Genomic DNA, 14,326 nt, shown 5'->3' with positions numbered 1-14,326 from the left:
GAGTATGATGGTCGAATTTTGTAGGTGTGATTATTCAGAGTGGCGCCACAATAATGGGAACAATGGACTGACAGGTGTGGCGCCACTATATGGCCTGCCACCCACGGGACGCGCCACACAATACTTTGATTTGCTTCCACTCTTATCATCATCATCATCATCATCATCATCGGTCAATCACCTTCCATCACATGGACAATTTATAGTGATACTCACGTTATAAAGTCAGTGGAAATGATAGGACGGCAATGTTGCCATTTTCCCGTTTCCACCGTATTTCATAGTACGTAGTTGTGATTCATATTAGGCCTATACCCGTATTAGGATTAAAAGGCCTCCTAATCATATTAGGCTGATCTAATATTAATTGTTGATCCCTGTTAATTATGGGTTCAAAGAGAGTTCAGAGTTTTTTCTTCATCAATTTATCTTCACATTTCTATGAATAGAAAATGGTTTTAGCTTGTTACTAAAGTTTATGATTCAATCCTAACAATAGTCTTCTTCTTCGTAAGTGTATCAACATAGAGAAACGATAGTGTCAGTGTTTACAAGTCAGTGCAAACACGCATTACCGTGTATTTTATAACATAACACATTATAAAACATGACATAATATGAAATGTTTGATAACAAGAATAAACAAACATTATCTGTCTATGGTATTACAAGAGAATAACTATACACGGTAGATTGTTTGTTTTACGGTATTACTCTGTTCACAGAGATTATAAAAAATCTGGTGTGGTGCACTCACACAACTTTCCTTGCTCATATTTGAAGCTATGATCAGACTTCTCTATATAATTATGTGATATATAATTGTTTTCAGAGGTACTTTTTCCTTTGTGTAAATTGTGAAATTCGAAGATTTTTTTAGTCGTCATTTTTTTAAAGTCGTCAAAACAGCTGTTCTACAGATGAAATATCTCGTGTTCTTTTTATGAACTGCGCTACCTACCTACCTCATGCATGAGAAGGAGGTTACTAAGTCCATTTCTCAAGGATGGGGTAGACCCCCCATCAGTTTCCCAGAGTGGAGACTCATGCCAGTTGATAAAGCTAATAAATAACCATACAGGGTATGAATTTGAAAAAAATCGGTCAAGTTATTTTTGATAAAATCGTGAAAAACATGGTTTTTTAGTAATTATCCGCCATTTTTCTCAAGAATATTACAGAGCTCCTGCAATTTTCCCAGAGATGAGACTCATGCCAGTTGATAGGGCTTATAAATAGCTATCCATGGTATAAATTTGAAGAAAATCGTTAGAGCCGTTTTCGAGAAAACCGTGAAAAACATGGTTTTTTAGTAATTATCCGCCATTTTGAATTCAATTTTATTGAATTTCTTATTGTCGGATCCTCATGGTATAAGGACCGTAAGTTTAAAATTTCAAGTCAATCGGTTGATTAGGAATGGAGTTATCGTGTTCACAGACATACACACACACAGACCAATACCCAAAAATCATGTTTTTGGACTCAAGGGACCTTGAAATGTATAGAAAACTTGAAATTAGGGTACCTTAATTTTTTTTGGAAAGCAATACTTTCCTTACCTATGGTAATAGGGCAAGGAAAGTAAAAAACCATACAACTGAAGCATTACTGAAATAAAAATTATTGAACTCATCATCTAATATCGGGGGACCGAGCTTTGCTCTGGAGTGTAAAAGCATAGAAAATTTGTAACAAAAGATTGAATTTATAGTTTAGGTATATTTATTTATTCATTTTCTCAGTCGTACAATTATTTTTACAATTATATGAGGAGGCACAACAGGCTTATGCCCAAAACTGTCCCTTTTTAAATTTATACTACAGTCCGAATCAAAATCTAGGTTAAGCTACTATCACTCATCAAAATAACAATTTATTTACACTTCAAAAAACAAACATAACATCAATTACAAATAGATATACCATGAATTCGATTTAGAATGATATAAGTTTGCTACAATATTTGTTAATATACTATGTAATATCATAGAGAAACAATAGCATAAGTAATTCCATGGTATAGGGCGTTTATGTCTCAACTCTTACTGTTATCTCAAACCGATAGTTCATGTAATTCTTTCCCGTGAAGCTGTGTGACGCTGGTAGTCTCTCATATTGTGCCGTTCATACACTATCACCCCAAAAAAACAGTAAAAATTGACAATAATCGACAGTAATCGGCTTGAGATAACAGTAAAAGTTGCGACATAAATGCCCTATATCATGGGATATCTACTCACGCTATTGTTTCTCTATGGTAATACATGAGTAATGTACACTAACACCATCTAGTTACTTTTTTGGATTTTCTGAAGTAAACATGTTTTTTAAAAAAAAGAGAAATAAATTAAAATAAGTTTTTCTTGCTTCATTTTTTTTCTTGTGAGATCAGCTGAATGATCCCACACATGCACTCGTTCACTCACGCCATTACGGTATCGACAGACGACAAAATTTCCAGCTGTTTTTCCAAAGACGTATTTATCTTTTTAGTGTCCTTCAGCGAGTTATCCCAGGGTTGAGACCTAGTGCAATCGAATTTTCATATCATAAACCTACTTTGTTCCAAATTTCGTGAGAATCGTTAGAGCAGTTTTCGAGATCCGCTCACATACAGATATATATAAACATAAAAACATCTGAACATCTAAACATATAAACAGAAATTGCTCGTTTAATAGTATTGGATATGAGAAATCGAATTTATAGTTTTATACTACCTCTCTTGAACACTGGAAGTAGCCTTGGGCTGCAAGTAATCTGAGGAGACATCTCTTCGGCTAATAGGGAGTGTTGCAAACGAGGAGCAATAACCAGGATGATAAGAGACATTTCTCATCTAGATCCAACACCACTATCGAACCGGCAAGTTTGTCAACCTGACACGGCCAAATTGCATGCTTTTAATTATTGTTGACAAAGGTGAATGGACAATTACATGGCAGAGACGAACCGCACTGGGAAAGGAGATCGGAAACACGAAGGCCGCATTAATCACACCTGGGACCAGCAGAGGAAACGGACCAGTGGAGGGATGAAACTCGAGAGAAATAGTGAGTGAGGGAGAGAGAGAAATGGAGAGGACAGAGGAAAGATACTTTATGGAGCTACAGACCGCATGGCGCCTCCAATACGTACACGTGCAGTCCACGGTGTTCCATTAATAAGTTGAATCTCTTCCCTACGCTCACTCCCACGCCATCAAAGTTACTGGCCCCTCTAAGCATGACCAGACGTGATAAAACACGTAGGCTACTGTTTGCCATCAGAAACTCTGCTCAGGAGGCCTCTGCTTAGCACACGCCCTGAAATAGGACACTATCTCAATAATGGTGCAGATATAAGGGCAAGATAGAAGGGTTTAGCGAGAAGTAAGGGTCATTCATTATTTTATTCCCTTTGTTGTGGTTTCTGTCTGTTGTCTTTGCAGACAGCTTTTAGGGAGGGATATGCTGGAGCGTAGACCAATGTTACAAAAATGTAAGGTTGTGCTTACATAATTATGTAAAATGTAGTGTGCTGGAATTTGATTGTAAACGAAGATAAAATTGATCAAGATCAGAATCACTATCAAGAATTTAAGAGGGTATATAATTATCCGATACGTTTTGCTACTTATTTATTGGAGGATAGAAGATTTAAATGTGAAATGTGGGAATTCAATTGAGAATGCAAGAAAGTATGAACTTGGAGTGTAGTGTATACCGGAGTATAGGTAGCCATTACAGGTGGGTGTTACAAGTAGATGAAACATTACATTCAAGAGCACTTTTCAATTCATTCAAATCAACTGTTTTAATTGATTATATTGATGAATTGGTACCGAGAAAGAAATATACTGTAATAAAAATAGTTTTGTCAGTTGATAGATGGATTTGATTATCAAGAATATGTTGATGATTGGACTGTACACTGTAATATTATTTATTCTCCTTGAACCTTGAACAAATGAAAATATCTTAAATAATTCAACTTCGATTTTATTGCCAATAAAATGATCATCTCCAATAATTATTATCGTTTTCCATCGCCGAGTAATAAATGTTGACATTCTATCCACTGTTAGAATCTTCTAATTTCAAGTGTTTCGATCTAGATCAACAAAATCGAGATTGTCAATTCATGAATAGAATTCACAGCTTCAATTTCGAAATGAAATTGGAAAAATCGCTTTCCAATGAGAAAATATTGGCAGCTGTGAGTTTTTTAGAATCGGTACGATCCATTTGAGAGAGCGATCGCAATCGGTCGCTTCATCATACATCACTGAATAAATTCCATTATAACCCAGAAAAGATTCCACCTGTCACAGCTCTCTTATTGAAATAGTAATATTTCACTGGAATCTATTACTCCTACTATTGCTACTAGCGAGAAATGAAATACATATTTCAGAGAGAAAAAGGATGTGAGAGATAGGGTGATAAGTGTGGTGAGAGAAAGAGAGGAAGGGAGCGATGATAGATGGCCGTATTCGTATTCCAATATCTGGTGGAATTTGTGATGCCCTATTCTTTCAAGGCAGCCTTCCAGAATCTCATTTGAATCTCATTTCACTCCTCCAGAGTAAATACAAAGGACTAATAAACAAATGCAATTTGAACAAGATGGAAGGATATTACAATCTAGAAGACTATAAGGAATGCCAAGAATCAGAAAATGTGTGTTATGCATATTACGTAAAATTTACATTGTTGAGATTTTTTTGGCTGAGTGTGATGCACACATAAACCCTTGTACATTGTTAATTATGTGAGACGGATAATTATGAGAGATGAGTTGATCTACAACTCACAGTGGGTTCCGAACCACCGGGAAGGGATTTTCAAAGACATAAATGATGTGTCTTTGATATCAGAGTCTGAAGATGGCCAACAACAGGTCGAAACGTCCTAAAAATGTGTTTTTTATTCGTAGTTTAAATTAATAGTGGAAAAGAATGGATTTACAACACACGTATAAATGATATTTAGAGGAGTCGGATTTTCAATTGGTCACCATAGCACAGAATAGATACAGAATGGAAACTTGTAATCAAACGCCTATCTAACCAATGCTTTTTACATGACCCCAATACTAAACACGTCACCTGACCTTGGGAAGTTCCAATCGTGGTCTTCTGATTGGCTCGTGGCAGTGAACGAGATCAATTGATCCGGATCATTAAAGTGATCCGAACCTACCATCAATACTATTACAATGCGGCTCTTCCTAACAAGATGGCGGATTTTGGCGTCAGGGTATAGCCAAGTTTCCTTACTGTATGTATACTGTGACCATAGTAGCAGGAGCATTGTTACCATAGAAAGAGCATTGTTACACTATACATTGAAAGAGCATTGTTACCGTAGATAGATTAATAATATTATTTCATTTGTAATAATAATTCATATTTATTTTACTAAACTACATAGGATTCTGATAGTAATGACTGTGTGTGGTCCATATGATGCTTACATCAGAGTTTAATGAAGGAGAGAGATGAAAACCAATCAAACTATGCTCAACTATTGGCGAGATCCAATATTTAAATTTTCCTAATCATATCCAATATCACTAATATCCGATCACTATTTTTTTAAGGAATTCTTTGGAAGGTAGTCTAGGTGGCCTAGCCTAATCAAAAATCAATATTGATTTCACCATTAGGATATCCTATTATATTAGGCGAGCAAGTTCTGTATTTTTATATCTGGTTATTTATGTTCAACGAATCTCGAAAACGTCTCTAACGATTTTCACGAAATTTGGAACATGATACAAAAATTCGATTGCACTAGGTCTCATCCTTGGAAAAACTCATCCTTGGCTGAAACAGCTGTGGATAGTAAAAAAGTGAGTGAGCGAGTGAGTATGTGAAAAATCAAAATATCGCATCCTCGAGATTCATAAGATGACATAATATAGCCAGCTGTGAAATATAAACACGATCATTCTAGAGAATTGTGTTCTGTTTATCAATAAATAAAAATAACGAGCGAAGCTCGGTGCCCCGATATTTTACGATAATAAATTAAAGATCACTCGAATTTATATTTTGTTGATGGATCACTCACAACTCAATCTTTAATGTGAAAATTGCTAGATAATAAGGCAAAATGTTCTCGTTAAAATAAACCCTTTGTAATAGCAATTATAGTCAAGTACATAAGAAATTAGGATCAGATTCATAAATATACCAATTACTAGCTTTTGAACAAACTTCAAAAATCTAATTCGTTTGATGATGAAATTGAATATTTAATGCACTTATGATTCAATGGTTATATGGGATAATCGTATTTAATGTTGATAATATACGACTAAGTAATAATAGTTCTCTGTAACCAGTATAGAGCAATCACGCTCAACTTAAAAATTGAACAGGCCACATTCATGTAATGATGGTAATGGCCCATTTCTTCAAATTGAACCGATGATCGTGTTTCGCATTACAATAACCATACAAGCCATTCACCATTCACCAGCAATAGCAACTTAGTAGAGTATAATGAGGCTGTACGGCTTGGAGTTGAGTCAATAAATGAGTCAGTCTGAGTCTGGGAGCTGAGGAGATCGATTCTGGCCAAATGCCAAAGCAAGCCATGTGCTGGCCATTATTGACTTTCATCGATCTTCAATCATGTCGATGTATCTTTGAAAAAAAGCTGCTGATGTATCTTTAGAAAAAAAAAACTTCAGAAGTCAAACCAGAGACTGGCAGTTTGCAACTCACAAGAAACTGGAGTCAAGAATTTTGGTGTAATTTTCTCTGAAAATAATCTATCAAGTTCAGATGGATTATGCCTTGAAAAATCTTCTCTCTATTTCAGTTTTTCGATATTTGCTTTATTGTGTAAATATTCAAAGTTATTATTTTGTAACGTGTATTTAGTATCTAGTATATTGGTAATGATTATCGACGGTACAGATAGAAGATCACAAAAAGAAAGACCACAATGAGCATGGGAAGAAAAATGAACGTGGTCTTGTCAATGAAAAGTAATCTGTATTTTTAGACAATTGTGTTTTCATTTTTTATACTCTTGACATCTATTCTTCCTTATAAATTGATTATTTGAATATGTCTTTATTTTTTAATAAGTTTTTCTTATTTAACTTAAATTTTGTATCATTTATTAGTTCCTTCAAATATTGAGATCATTGAAACGGTTTGAGTTATCAATGTGCGGGTTTCGCCATTAATTTTATTTTGAAATTCTGTATCGGAATCATTTATCACAAGACCAGCTTCCCATTTGAAAAATTAAGTTAGATTTAAATAAAGCTGGATTTCAAATTGAGTTGGATCAATATGACGAATCCAAGATAACCGACAAATGTTTTGAAGCGAGAGAATTTTTTTTTTTTCAATTGGAATAGGATTCCCATGGAACCTACTACTGTAATATTATACTTGTAAAATATATTTTTAGCTGGTTCTATAATAATTCTCACCAACTCTGTGTAATTAAAAGTTGGGAATATCAGAGATTAATACAACAGTTCATGAGCTAGTTCTTCAACCCAGGGGGTCTCTAGTATTAGAATGTTACACCTTATTAGAATTTCCATGAAAGATATATCTGATGATAATCGTCATATAGATTGTTGGCTTTTCATTGACAAGCAAAGTGAGAGAAGCCTGTATAGTATTATTTGATCCTCCACGTTGACAATCACCAATGTATTCTCTTTATTCGACCAGAATTCAATAGCTAGTCTACGTCATTGTGATCAAACAGATCTCCTGATCACCATTTCCATGATTATAATGGACCCAGACGCTACTTACCTTGGTCTAATCCTATTCAAACGTTGTCAGTTGAACTAACTAATCTGAGGTTTGTCCTATGTGTATAATATAATAGGATAAGTTCAATTCTACTTAATATCTAGATAAAGGAGAGTATTGGATTAGACTTTATAATGCGCTTCACAACTTACTAATAATCCGACACTTGAGTTATGAAGTAGGCCTACAAGCTTATTCGGTTCCAACGAGCACTCTTGTAGCTACGCATACTCACAGAGATGTTTATAAAATATTCACACTCTGTTATAAGCTCAGGAAAAGACGAGACACACAACAGATACTGATGCTATGAGATTTTGAAAATTCCTAAAGGGTTCTCACACTTTTACTCACACATTCTCAACGATCATTCCCATATTTAATAATCTCAAGGGTTACTTACAGCGGAAATATATACAAGTTTCTGACTTTTTGAAAATGAAGTATTTTGCCTCTCAAAAAAGATTCTTTAATAATTTATCAGGACTGGTTACAGTAACTTCTTTACACCAATCAATCGCAATGGTTACCAAACGGAATGAAGTAGCTCCTCCTTTGTCAGAAGACTATCATTCTACAAATAATAAGCATTATTTGAATGTTACAACATCACAATAATTATTTTCAAAGTTTTGAGATTAACTTATTCGTAATTTTTCTAGAGTCATACATTTTTGTTATAATATAGACATCTAGCAGCATAAGTTAATGTATTAATGAAATTAAATATGAAGAACTTGATTTTGTGAAATGTAAGCTACCCTCATTTATCAATATTCTAGAAGTAGTTGTAATGGATAAAGTTTGTAGAGTGAATATGTTGTGGAACTTTTCCATAATTGAAGAGACTTGAAATGTTGTCAAAGAATGTAATGGAATTTTAAAAGGAGTATTGTTATTAAGTAGCCCGTACTTTCAAATCGATTACATTTTTTATGCTTTTTGATTTATTGGAGATTCATTATTCCGTTCTGTGTTTGGAACAATAATTATGATTGAAATTTTCAATTAATTGTTAGTAGGATAATCTGTAACTGGAATTATAATGAATGACTGTTGAAATCTATCATGAGTAGCACAGCAGCCATTTGGAGGATCAAGAGTGTGAGGTTCTATCTGGAGAGAGTGGAACACAGGTGAGATAATATCAATTTGTATAACTGTAACGATCGTTCATTCAACACATGCATTTGCGAAGCGAAGCCGATAATTGATTAGTGCTATGAAAAATAAATGGATTATGCTCGTTACACTCAGAAGCAATAAATCTCACTGGCAAAGCTGCTTGAAGGATCGATGAGTGTATGGGCGACTGGCAATAAATCTTTTTAATTAGGATATCTTGCAGCGCTACTCTCTACACAAAACAAGTTGCGTTAGAGTGGATAGAGTCATGATAGCAGGTCTGGATACCGGAACTTCTTTACACCAATCAATCGCAATGGTTACCAAACGGAATGAAGTAGCTCCTCCTTTGTCAGAAGACTATCATTCTACAAATAATAAGCATTATTTGAATGTTACAACGTCACAATAATTATTTTCAAAGTTTTGAGATTAACGTATTCGTAATTTTTCTAGAGTCATACATTTTTGTTATAATATAGACATCTAGCAGCATAAGTTAATGTATTAATGAAATTAAATATGAAGAACTTGATTTTGTATAATGTAAGCTACCCTCATTTATCAATATTCTAGAAGTAGTTGTAATGGATAAAGTTTGTAGAGTGAATATGTTGTGGAACTTTTCCATAATTGAAGAGACTTGAAATGTTGTCAAAGAATGTAATGGAATTTTAAAAGGAGTATTGTTATTAAGTAGCCCGTACTTTCAAATCGATTACATTTTTTATGCTTTTTGATTTATTGGAGATTCATTATTCCGTTCTGTGTTTGGAACAATAATTATGATTGAAATTTTCAATTAATTGTTAGTAGGATAATCTGTAACTGGAATTATAATGAATGACTGTTGAAATCTATCATGAGTAGCACAGCAGCCATTTGGAGGATCAAGAGTGTGAGGTTCTATCTGGAGAGAGTGGAACACAGGTGAGATAATATCAATTTGTATAACTGTAACGATCGTTCATTCAACACATGCATTTGCGAAGCGAAGCCGATAATTGATTAGTGCTATGAAAAATAAATGGATTATGCTCGTTACACTCAGAAGCAATAAATCTCACTGGCAAAGCTGCTTGAAGGATCGATGAGTGTATGGGCGACTGGCAATAAATCTTTTTAATTAGGATATCTTGCAGCGCTACTCTCTACACAAAACAAGTTGCGTTAGAGTGGATAGAGTCATGATAGCAGGTCTGGATGAAGCAGGTCTGGGTTCATTTTTTGGCGCCCGGCCAATTTCCTCGAGCTATTTTCCACCTGGCTGATCCTTACGACATTTATCTCCAATATAGTTCACATGAGGATAGGAGACACACGCTTTTGCCTAATATGACAGTCGCCCATGTCCATATGGTTGGTCATGGTCAGTCATTATTTATCTGTTACCTCTAATAATTCTATTCTTCCGTCGTTTGAACTGTGCACTCGACTTTCCTACCACTCTGCTATCAATTTTGTGCGGAAAATTGAAATATTTTTTCAACATAAGTTCTGCTAGAAGATTCTCGCCCAAAACCTGATCATCAAGTTTTTATGTTATTGGAAAAGAGATATTGCAAAGTATTTTTGTTGGTTGGGAGCCACTTATGGGAAGGTTCCACCAAGCCTGTATTTATGATTCCTGTATTCCACCAAGGCTAATTTGAACGCTCAATGTGTCTCACGACTCTATACAGAATAATAATAATAATACTATAATTCACAATAAGTAAGCTCAAATGTCACATCCCATACTTTCTCCCTCGAAACTTTACTTTTTCGATATAGGCCAAATTCTTTTGATATTATGATTGCACTTCAGTTCTAGGGGAACTTAGTCCATTATTGGAGAAAATTATTCAAGTTTGGTTCAGTTTCTCATGCTTTGTCGAACAAAGAGGAGGATGAATAAAATACATACTGGTCTGAGGCTATGAAATTTCCAAGTAATTCAATAACTACATGGAACTGGGCTCATGTTTTGGGAATGACCTTGTGGGAGTTCGAGCTCATATAATAAATTGAAGAAGTGCTCCAATCATTTATAAGTAGTATAATAAACACAGTTGGTTCAGGTAACCGAAATTGTACAGATCAGGGCATAGTTTACATCCTGATGATACCGAGGCCAGATTGACACGAGGTCCGGATTTATAGGATATAAAATAAAAGCTCAGACTGATAATGAATACTTAAATCTCTTGAAAAAATTGAGTTATTAAAATAATATTTCATAAGGAAATAAAGAGCCCATATCCATTTATCATTATGAAATGAATAACCATGCACAAACGGATGAAGGAGATACTTATTATTATAATGTAGGAAGAAAGGGACGAGTTTTTTATTCGTTGTTCAGTTGGCAAACAGGATAGGAATATAATATTTCATATCGTGCATAAGTATAGTAGTCTATAGTAGGAAAATATTCCATAAATATGCCAAATTTGGTCAGCAGATAATTAAATGGAGACCGTCTGGAGTAAATGAAGTATTCAAACAAATTTCTTGACTATGATTCATCGGAGCAGCTCGTAAATATGTCCACTTCTATCACTGTGCAAACATTGTAGAAAATAGCCGACTTTTTTCCCATCGAATTCCAGCTATGCATCTACGAGAAGAAGAGGTGAAGGGAGTCGAAAAATGTCAGAATATATATTTGCATTACGCAATTTATGATAGGGCCTATACAAAAGCATTTTTCTTTAATCACTTGATTCAATCACTCTCTCTTATGTCGTGCAAGAGTGCTAGAGACAAAATTGTTCCCATGTTCGCGAAGCAGGTAAATTTTCGGTCTGTAGAAGACATTGGATCATTAAATCCAAGGTTTTTTGATAATACAGAAAAAATTATACATTATAACCAGAATAAACTTTTTCCAGGTTTCCGAAATTATAAGACTATCGGAAAACACTAGTCCTGACTGTCTAGAGCCAATTCATAATTCAAGGGAAACTATGCTAGAGCCTAGAAATGATTAACAGAAATGATTAAATTGAGTAAATTAATCATATTGCTGTAGTTCTAATTCTAATATATAGATTTATATAAGGTTTAAACGGTGAATTTTCGCGTTAGCCTGGTGGAAAAATTTACGCCACTGGTAGGAATTGTTTAATGTGATTAATTGTAAAATGTTATTTGTTCTTTATTAAAAAATGAAGAATGTCGACATTCCGATAAATATAACTATCCATTGCAAGGATACAATGGTTTCAAGATGCATGATATCTGAGAAATATAAATATTTGCATTCTTCCATTATTTAATTCTTATCTCATTTTCAAGTTATACCATTTTTCATAAATATGACTTCATTCATTTCGACAATGAATTTTGTATACCTTGAAGAAGACACTTTATGTAATTGGTGGAACAGCTTTAGCGATACAGGCTGAGAGAGATTTAAGTTTATTCAAAATTATGAATCATGGAAGATGTAAAGTATTTCCGAGTTAAAACCGGTATGAGTGAAGTGAGAGCGTTCTTATCAATATTGTCACATGAGTAGATTTTTCTAGATTTTTCTAGAATCTAAGAGCCTATTACACGTTCTTCTTTATTCACAGACATTTGCAAAAAGCTACATCCTATTCCAAACATTGAATATATATGATAAACAATAGGCCTAATTACTTTCTCGAAAGCACTGGATTTACATGGACTCTACACGGATTTTTTAGTGTACTGTATTGTGAAAACGGTATTGATTTTCAAAATACTATCATAGCCTTCATTAATACTGAGTTTCATATAAGATCACATAAAAAATTAAACAATCCGAAGTGAGTTCAATGTGTTGTAACCACTAGCAGAAATCATAAAAAAATACAAATTGAAGTGAACAAATGACCTGCGTCATATGTCACCAAAACGCGTCTTCCACTACAAGCTTGGAAGTTGCAGTTGGATGTGAAAAGAGACATCGGAAGACCGAGGGAGCGGTGGACACCGGAACAGGCTTTACAAGCCTAGTCCATGATGGATGATGATGATGATGGTATAAGGTTTAACGTATGCCAATTCTTTTTTCCCTCTATCTTCCTACCTCTATATTGGAACTGAATATAAATTAGATCTCAATAAAAAAGATGGTTCGACCACCTTGGTTTTTTCTAAAAGCCACTATACTTGAAAAGATTATGAAGCCATGCATTACCTATTCACTGCAGGAAGAAGTAGTCGGTGACTAGAAACGAAACAGTAGAAACGGCTAACAGTAGAAACGAAATTAGCCCGATTAGATTCAATGCTACTTCACCGACCCAAGTGTAGAGACTGAAGCAGCCCTGTAAATAAGCTATCCTTATAGATGTTCTTTTTTCTCTTTTTAGATGTGTATATTCTAAACTGAGAGTAAAATGAAGATGTAGGAATAGCCTACCACTTGTGATGTTTACATACCTTATTGCCGCGGGGTAGATGCTAGTTAGAAGAAGATGATAAGGGTCGGCTAGGCACTGTCAGAATTCAAGTAGTTGTTCAAGTTTATGGCACAGTCACACAACTTTGTTTACCACTTGACACAAGCGCCGGGTCCTGCTTGTGTTTATGAGCGCACAGTCACACTGATCTGGTCCATTAGTCCCAGCTTCGCGTACGACGCGGACCTGCTAATCGATCGACGGTCACCTAACCACAGCACGCTTTCCTCCTCACTGTCTGACTTCAGCGATCAAGCTCAAGCAAGCCAGACGCCGCGACTGTGTCGCCTCCTAGCGGTGGCAAGCGGAGACGCATGTCCGTACGCGCACGCGCGCACTGCATCGACAATATTCTGCCCCTCGCCGTTTTGGCTACTCTTCATTGTGGCAAAAATATGATAACAAGCCCCTAAAAACCCCTTCCCGCTTGTGCAAACCTAACCACTCTCTCATAGTAAATGTCTCGTATCGCTAGACACTCGAAAATAAAAAATACCCACATAGAGAATGCCTCGGTATACAGACTGCACCGTGTTTAATTTGCATTCATGCGTTGCAAACGAATGTTTACTTTGCAATAGCACGGAATCGAAACAAAGGAGAATGTTCGTTATTTTCCTTTCGCTGCAAACTGTTCCTGCTCTCCAAAAGCTGAATTTGCCAAATAGAAGGAAGAGTGAACAATAAATGCTCTTGTTATTTTCCTTTCAATGAAACGGTTTTTTGTTTGAGAATCACGTTTCTAGATAATACATAAAACATAACATATATAAAATACATAATATAACCAGTTTATAAATAATTGAGTCATTCTCACTCCCTTAAAATTTGATACAATGCATAAATCTATTTAAATTTGTATGCAAGTAAGGCAGTAATATTGAATGAAATTCCCAGTTACAAATGCCAAAATCCACTAAATATATAGAATAACTTTTTTTGATACTTAAACTCATTGATAAATTATCATCCATCCATCATGTTATCCATAACATATAATGAATTAATG

General features: G+C 34.9%; 1 protein-coding gene across 3 annotated transcripts in view; it reads right to left on the bottom strand.

The window, feature by feature from the left end:
- Positions 1-13,600, bottom strand: part of LOC111052343 (putative uncharacterized protein DDB_G0277255) — a 148,349-nt gene extending 134,749 nt beyond the window's left edge. For 2 of the 3 annotated variants that reach the window (XM_039430249.1, XM_039430257.1), the window contains exon 1: positions 13,298-13,600. The gene's annotated coding sequence lies outside the window, so the exon portion shown is untranslated. The remainder of the gene's footprint in view (positions 1-13,297) is intronic. The other variant, XM_039430254.1, reaches the window with a different exon arrangement.
- Between the last annotated feature and the right edge of the window lie 726 nt (positions 13,601-14,326).

This window comes from Nilaparvata lugens, chromosome 1, assembly GCF_014356525.2.
Source record: "Nilaparvata lugens isolate BPH chromosome 1, ASM1435652v1, whole genome shotgun sequence".
In the NCBI taxonomy this organism is placed as follows: domain Eukaryota; kingdom Metazoa; phylum Arthropoda; class Insecta; order Hemiptera; family Delphacidae; genus Nilaparvata; species Nilaparvata lugens.
Note: the sequence above shows the minus strand (reverse complement) of the source record. Positions and strands in the feature narration are given on the sequence as shown.